Source organism: Carlito syrichta, unplaced genomic scaffold (assembly GCF_000164805.1).
Source record: "Carlito syrichta isolate Samal-C Ts95f unplaced genomic scaffold, Tarsius_syrichta-2.0.1 Scaffold312097, whole genome shotgun sequence".
In the NCBI taxonomy this organism is placed as follows: domain Eukaryota; kingdom Metazoa; phylum Chordata; class Mammalia; order Primates; family Tarsiidae; genus Carlito; species Carlito syrichta.
Window position 1 is genome coordinate 156,242 of NW_007256193.1, and position 6,689 is coordinate 162,930.

General features: G+C 36.9%; 1 pseudogene; it reads left to right on the forward strand.

Moving 5' to 3' along the window:
- Positions 1 to 4,308: 4,308 nt before the first annotated feature.
- On the forward strand, positions 4,309 to 5,032 carry LOC103272065 (annotated as a pseudogene).
- The last annotated feature ends 1,657 nt before the right edge of the window (positions 5,033 to 6,689 follow it).

A 6,689-nucleotide genomic window follows, 5' to 3' on the forward strand; every position in this document is an offset into this window, starting at 1 on the left:
AATGCAGTGGTATGCTCACAGCCACCACAGCCTTGAGGTCTTTTGTTTTAATTTTTAAGAGGATATTTACTGGAAAAACATTAAAACAACAGGATACTTCATAGGTCACTTTACAATAAAATAGGTAATAACAGCATACCTAATTTTGCAAGCATAACAGGTTATACTAACAATAGTCATATGAATATAACAGTCACACTAACAACAACATTAATAACAGTCACACAAATATAACAGTTATGAAAAAAATTCATAAATAAATAACATATAAATAAGCTGGGTGTAGAGGCCAAGGCAGGAAGATCACTTAAACCCAGGAGTTTGAGACCAGCTTGGGCAACATAGTGAGACCTTGTCTCTTAAAAAACAAAACAAAACAAAAACCAAAGAAATAGCTTATCTAACTGTGACCATCTGAAATACAGTTGTGACTGAAGGCCTAAGTCTTTTGATCAGTTTCATGAAAAACTGGGATGTGTCACCACACATATGCAGTCACCCAAAGAGCTAAGATCTCAAGAAACTGTATCTCTCATAAATGCAGACAAGAAGGACATATCTTCATTTCTGAGAAAGTCAACATTTTTATATACATACACAATGCTTACACATAGTCAATATTGTGATAATGTACTTCCATGGAGTCAAATTTGCAAAAATTGCATAAAACAAATGAGAACTCTTTAAAAGTCTTTATATAATTTGTACCTCCAGTGTTGGAAATGATGCAGAGATGAAATACATAGTATAGCAAATTGTAAAAAATAATGTTTCCAAGAAAAAGTTTTAAAAACTCTAAAAAACTAAAAAGAAAATCTGACATAAGAAAAAGTGTATTAGAGGGATAGATTACAGGACATTGTATGGAGGTAGTCCATAAGAGCTGGCTGACATGCAAGATCATTGACTATGTTTTGAAGTTTTGCATCATGATGCTTTTTTTCTTAAGACATGACTTTCCTTGGAGAATATGCTCACATTCGTTCTCTGTATGGCACTGCTCTTTCTGAAATCCTTCTATAATTTGATATACACTGATACAAGCACTCCCTATTAAATTTTCTCATCATCTATGTCATGCTTCTATGTTGTTTTGGGTATATGGAAACCCATTATACATGCAGTCATATACAGACCACAAATTTGGCAGAAATTGGTGACCAAACAGCAACATCATTTGGTATTCTACCATGCGTGTGATTATTTTAGAGTCAGCCAGTAATTCTGCTGGTTTCTTCAGGCAAATGTGTCGTTAATTCATTGAAAGCTCCTGGAATGTTATCAACTGGAGGACTGTCGATGCAGGCAATGATGAATTTTAAGACTGACATTTTCATGGTTGCCATATCACATGGCCAATCCACTCATCTGAATTTTCTACCAAATGCATTGAGTTATGTCAAAATTTGCTCAGATGTTAACTAGCTAATCCAGTGTTTATTGTTTGGTGGCATTAGGGGGATCTCTCCTCACTTGGCAACCTATCATGCTCATTGGGAGCTGAGGGGCAGCTTTGTGCTACAACCTCACCCTCTGAGGGATCATCATGTCACCTAGATCCCAAAAGCAAAGGTAAGACCTTGAACTCTGTGCTATTGCTTGAGTTTTAGAATATCTATCTTTTCAGGAAGGAGGATCATGTCCTCCAATGACTACAAAGATACAGGAACCTTCTAGCTTCACTTTCCATTTTTCAGTGATAGTCTCAGATTTGTCCTTACTGGCATCATTAAAAATAGAAAGCTCTTTAGTACTTTCAAAGTTCTCTTGCAAAACAGACTTCAAACACTCATTCAGCCATAGTTCAGCATTGTGGACTGGGAGGATAATAGAAACTTCACTCTGGCTGGTGCTTACACACTGCTCGGGTGGAGACCCTTGTAGGTAAGCCCAGGAGAAGTGGTGTAGGACATTAAGACCCCCAGGAGAAGGGGAAAAGAAGAGAGAGATAAAGAAGAGGGTGGGGAAGAACAGGAGGGGGTTGAGGGTGTTGAGGTAGAGTGAGGGAATGAAAGAGAAGAGGGAGAAGGACCGAGAGGAGAGAGGGAGGGCTTTTGGTGGAGTCTTTGGGATTTTCTATATATGTAATTAGGTCATCTGCCAAAAAGGACAATTTGACTTCTTCCTTTACAATTTGGGTGCCCTTTATTTCTTTCTCTTGCCTAATCATTCAGGCTAGGACTTCCAGTACCGTGTTGAATAAAAATGGTGGAAGTGGCGATCTCTATCTTGTTCCAGATCATAGAGGAAAACCTTTCAGCTTTTCCCCATTCTGCATTATATTGGCAGTAGGTTTGTCATATCTTTATTGTGTTGAGGTATGTTTCTTCTACACCTATACTTGGTTGAGAGTTTTTATCATGATGGGATGTTGAATTTTACTGAATGCTTTTTCTGTACACCTATTGAAATGACTATATGATTTTTATCTTTGATTATGTTAATGTGCGATATCATGCTTATGATTTGTATATGTTAAATCATCCTTGCATCTCTGGGATAAATCACACTTGATTATGGTGAATGATCTTTTTAATGTGTTGTTGGATTTGGTATGGTAGTAATTTGCTGAGGATTTTTGCATCGTCAGGGATGTTGGCCTGTAGTTTGTTTTTGTTGTTGTACCCTTGTCTGGTGTTGATATTAAGCTAATGTTGACCTTGCAGAATGAGTTTGGAAGTATCCTCTTTTCTTCAATTTTTTGGAAAAGTTTAAAAATAATTGGTATTAGTTCTTCTTTAGATGTTTTTTGAATTCAACAGGGAAGCCAAAAGTTTGGACACCCCGATCCTGGACTTTTCTTTGATGGAAAATTCTTTATTACTGTTTCAATCTTGTTTTTCATTATTGGTCTGTTAAGGTTTTCTATTTCTTCATGATTCAATCTTGGTAGATTGCATGTGTCCAGGAATTTATCTGTTTCTTCTAGATTTTCCAGTTTGCTGGCATATTGTTGTTCATAATAGTCTTTTATGATCCTTCGTATTTCTGTGATATCAGTTGTAATATATACTTTTTTGTCTGATTTTATTTATTTGAGTCTTCTCTCTTTTTTTAGTCTATCTAAAGGTTTGTTGATTTTGTTTGTCTGTTTTAAAAATCAACTCTTTGTTTCACTGATTTTTTTGTATTTTTATAAAAATCTCTATTTTGTTTATTTCCGCTTTGATCTTTGTTATTTCTTTCCTTCTACTTATATGAGGTTTAATTTGTTCCTGTTTTAATTCCTTTGAGATGTAACATTAGATTATTTATTTGCGATCTGTCTAAAATAATGTTAACAATATTATAGAAAATAAAACTAAAAATACAACGTAAATACTACTATAACAATAATTAGTATTTCTAATACTAGTTATTCTTAATAATGCTAATATAATACTAATATAAAAATAAATACTAGGAAAGAGATGTGCAAAGTGGAAACCATAGAACATCTAGTTTAACTGAGTTTCTGCCTTGGCACAGACTCAAAATGGATCACAGACTTAAGTACAAAATATACAACTAAAAACTTTGAGGAAAATAAAAATAGGAGAAAATCTTTAGGCTTAGGGGTAGGCAAAGAGTTCTAAGATTTAACACCAAAGGTGTGGTCCATAAAAGGAAAAAAATGATAAATTGGGCTTAGTCAAAATAACAAGATTCTGGTCTGCAAAAGACCCTGCCATGAGGATGAAAAGATCAACTACAGAGCAGGAAAAAGTACTTACAAACCACACATTCAAGAAAAAAACTAGTATCTAGAATATACAATGAAATCTCAATCTCAAAATAAGAAACAATTCAATTAGAAAATGGGCCAGCCTGGGCAACAAAGTGAGAACCCATCTCTACAAAAAATAAACTGAGTGCAATGGTGCAAACCTATGGTCCCAGCTACTTGGGAGGCTGAGGTGGGAGGACTGCTTGAGCCCAGGACTTGGAGGCTACAGTGAGCTATAAGTGCGCCACTGCATTCCAGCCTGGGCAACAAAGTGAGACCCCGTCTCTTAAAAAAAAAAAAAGGAAGGAAAGAAAATGGGTAGAAGACATAAAAAGACATTTTGTAGTAGAGGATATACATATGGTAAATATGCACATCAAAAAATGTTCAACCTAATAGCCAGGGAAATGCAAATTGAAACTACAATGAGATATCACTAAACACTTATCAAAATGAATAAATTAAAAAATATATAGTGAAAACACCAAATGCTGGCTAGGATGTGGAAAAACTGGATTACTCATACAACAGAAAACAGTTTGGAAGTTTCTATTAAAACTAAAAACTGGGCCACCATCTTGGTTCTGCATTCCCTAAACAAAATGCCCGGTAAAGACACAGAAACCATGGCTGCTTCTGAGCAGGAGTTGCCACAGCCCCAGGCTGAGACAGGGTCTGGAACAGAATCTGACAGTGAAGAATCAGTACCAGAGCTTGCGGAACAAGATTCCACATAGGCAACCCCACAGCAAGTCCAGCTGGCGGCAGCAGTTGAAATCGATGAATAACCAGTCCGTAAAGCTAAACAGAGTCAGAGTGAAAAGAAAGCATGGAAGGCCATGTCCAAACTGGGTCTTTGACGGGGGCTACTAGAGTCACTATCCGGAAATCTAAGAATATTCTCTTTGTCATCACAAAACCAGATGTCCCCAAGAGCCCAGTTTCAGATACCTACATAGTTTTTGAGGAAGCTAAGATTGAAGACTTATCTTAGCAAGCACAGCTAGCAGCTGCTGAGAAATTCAAAGTTCAAAGTGAAGCTGTCTCAAACATCAAGAAAACACACAGACTCCAACTGTACAAGAGGAGAGTGAAGAGGAAGAGGCTAATGAAATGGGTGTGTAAGTTAAGGACATAGAATTGGTCATGTCACAAGCAAATGTGTCGAGAGCAAAGACAGTCCGAGCCCTGAAGAACAACAGTGATGATATTGTAAATGCTATTATGGAATTAACAGTGTAACCATCTGAAATGACTTTTTTTTGGTGATTCAAAAGAGTACCTATAGCTTGGTTTAAAATTTGTACTGTTTCTATCATTAATAAAATTATGACTCCTTATTGGATGAAAAAAGAAAAAAAACCCTAAAAACTGGCTGTGCATGGTTGTTCATGCCTGCAATTTCAGGGCTTTGGGAGGCCAAGGTGGGGGTAATGTTTGAGCTCAGGGTTTCAAGATGGGCCTGGGCAACACAGTAAGGACCCTGTCTCTACAAAAATTAAAAAAAGTCAGCCATGTGTGGTAGTGTACACTTTTATTCCTAGCTATTCAGGAGATTGAGGCAGGAGGATCACTTGAGTCCAGGATTTCGAGGTTTCAGTGAGCTATGCTTGTGCCACTGCACTCCAGCCTAAGTGACAGAGTGAATCTCTAAAACAAACAAACAAACAAACAAACAAACAAAACCCTAAAAACTAACCACCATATGACCCAGCAGTTGCTCTCCTGGGCATTTATCCCAGAGAAATGAATACTTATGTTCACAAATATTTCTACTGAATATTTTTCCATAATAGTCCCAAACTAGAAACAACACAGATATTGTTTAGTAGGTGAATGGTTAAACAAACTGTGGTACACCTATGCCATGGAATACTACTCAGCAAAAAAAGGAACAAACTATGGATATACCTAAAAACTTGGGTGAATCTCCAGAGAACTATGCTGAATTAAAAAAACCAACTCCAAAAGTTTATCATACTGTATCATTCTATGTATATAACATTCTTAAAATGCCAAAACTATAGGAGAGGAAAACATATCAGTAGTTGCCAAAGGCTAGGGAGGGCTTGGGGCGGGGGGAGAGGTAAATGAATATGGCTATAAAAATGCAGTATTCGAGATCCTTGTGGTGATGGAAATGTTCTGCATCTTGACTGTATCAATGTCAATATCCTGGTTGTGATATTGTACTGCAGCTCTGTAAGAGATTGCCATTGGGGGAAATAGGTAAAGGATATAGGGCTCTCTCTGTATTATTTCTTACAACTGCATATGAATCTATAATTATCTTAGAATATAAAGTTTAATTAAAAAGCATTATTAGAGATAAAAGGAGTTATCATAAAATTGTAACCACATCAAATCAAGCTGGTTCAACTTTTATGTAACAAAGGTATGAGTTGTTTTTCAGTTGCCATGGACCCCTAGGTTGAAGGTCACATAACCTGAGCATGCCCCCAACTGTGCAACCACAGGGGGAACCTAAGTGCTCACGCTGGAGTGGGGGACTGGATTAAGAAGTGACACGACATGGCAGAATCCAGATCCAATTAAATTAAACTCTGTTGTCACCCCAGGGCAGGATCCAGCCAGCTCTTAACTCCCGGAATCACCTCATTGTAAGATCCAATCAGATCATACCTCATTACCCTATGCTTATAAAACCTGCCCCAGCCCTCAACTCAGCAAGACAGATTTGAGCATTTCTACCAGTCTCCTTGCCAATCAACTTTTCTTTTCTCAAAAGCCAGAGCCATGACATTGGCCTCTACTGCATTGGCATTGATTGCTTGGTAACCAAATGATTTTTAAAAATCACTAGGAAAATAACAAAGATTCAAATGTAGAAAGCAAAAATCAACAAAAACTTAAGTAGAAACTGACATATTCATAATAATAGTGGAAGGTTTTAATGCATACCCATTATAAACTGATAGTCAGATCATGTCACTCTGTGGTTCAAAATACTCCAACAGCTTCC